Source organism: Schistocerca cancellata, chromosome 1 (genome assembly GCF_023864275.1).
Source record: "Schistocerca cancellata isolate TAMUIC-IGC-003103 chromosome 1, iqSchCanc2.1, whole genome shotgun sequence".
In the NCBI taxonomy this organism is placed as follows: Eukaryota; Metazoa; Arthropoda; class Insecta; order Orthoptera; family Acrididae; genus Schistocerca; species Schistocerca cancellata.
The window spans coordinates 171908489-171909568 of NC_064626.1; the positions used below are offsets into that span (position 1 = coordinate 171908489).

At 40.8% G+C, this 1080-nt stretch overlaps 1 non-coding gene across 1 annotated transcript; it reads left to right on the forward strand.

Moving 5' to 3' along the window:
- Nucleotides 1–431: 431 nt before the first annotated feature.
- Nucleotides 432–506, forward strand: Trnat-ugu (transfer RNA threonine (anticodon UGU)). The gene has a single exon. It is a non-coding gene; the product is annotated as a tRNA-Thr (tRNA).
- Nucleotides 507–1080: the final 574 nt, after the last annotated feature.

Here is a 1080-nt window from a genome sequence, read left to right on the forward strand (position 1 = left end):
GATGTGGACAGTTGATAGACAGATAGAGTGTCTGCCATGTAAGCAGGAGATCCCGGGTTCGAGTCCCAATCGGGGCACACATTTTCAACTGTTCACATCGAGGTATATCAACAACACCTGTCGGCAGCTGAGGGTTTCAGTTAGTCATCATTTATTCCAGGGAAAAGCTCCACGGTCATCAACAGTATTCTGTTCTTTCGAGAACAGTTACTGTCTTCACATATATAGTTAAAGGTTACACAGCCATTGACCTTCGTCTGTGCGAATGTGCACAGGTTGCCCAAACTCTTACAGGAATTGCCAAAGCATGTGCGAGTAATGAGTGGATGGACAAATGTCTATAAGAATTGTAGAATTGTGAACAGGTGGGAATGTGTGTCTCACGGGAAGTGTGCAAGGGATAAGTCCCTGCAGTCGCACTATTCATCTGTGTCCTCGGTGGCTCAGATGGATAGAGCGTCTGCCATGTAAGCAGGAGATCCCGGGTTCGAGTCCCGGTGGGGGCACACATTTTCAACTGTCCACATCGAGGTATATCAACAACACCTGCCAGCAGCTGAGGGTTTCCGTTAGTCATCATTTATCCAAGAATGTGACAACATGGAAGGACAAAGTGACAAAGTAAAATTATGGAAAATATTTGTAAGGGACATTGTCATTGCGCACACCAATTTCGCACACTCTCTATGCAGTTCAAACTCAGTGATTAGGTAGTGTGAAATTTTTTTTATTAACATTGGTGTGTTAGTTAACATTGTTTAGAATCAAAAAGCAAGACCAGTTAGTTAATAAAGGTCCACTTTTAGTTGGTAATATCGATCTTGACCATATCTTAGCATGGCAACAATTGTTTTAGATGGTAATGCAGTACTTAATCAGAGTCATGACATGGCAGCAGTATTTCAGTAGAGTTAATAGTTGGTTCCAAGGTTTTGACCACCGAGAATATTTTGGCTGAAATAATGGCTTATTTGACAACTAACAATATTTATGAAGAAACAACTTAGCAATCAAAGTAAAGAAATAATATCTGAAACAAACAAACAAAAAGACCAGACACTCACATAACAATCTGTGTAA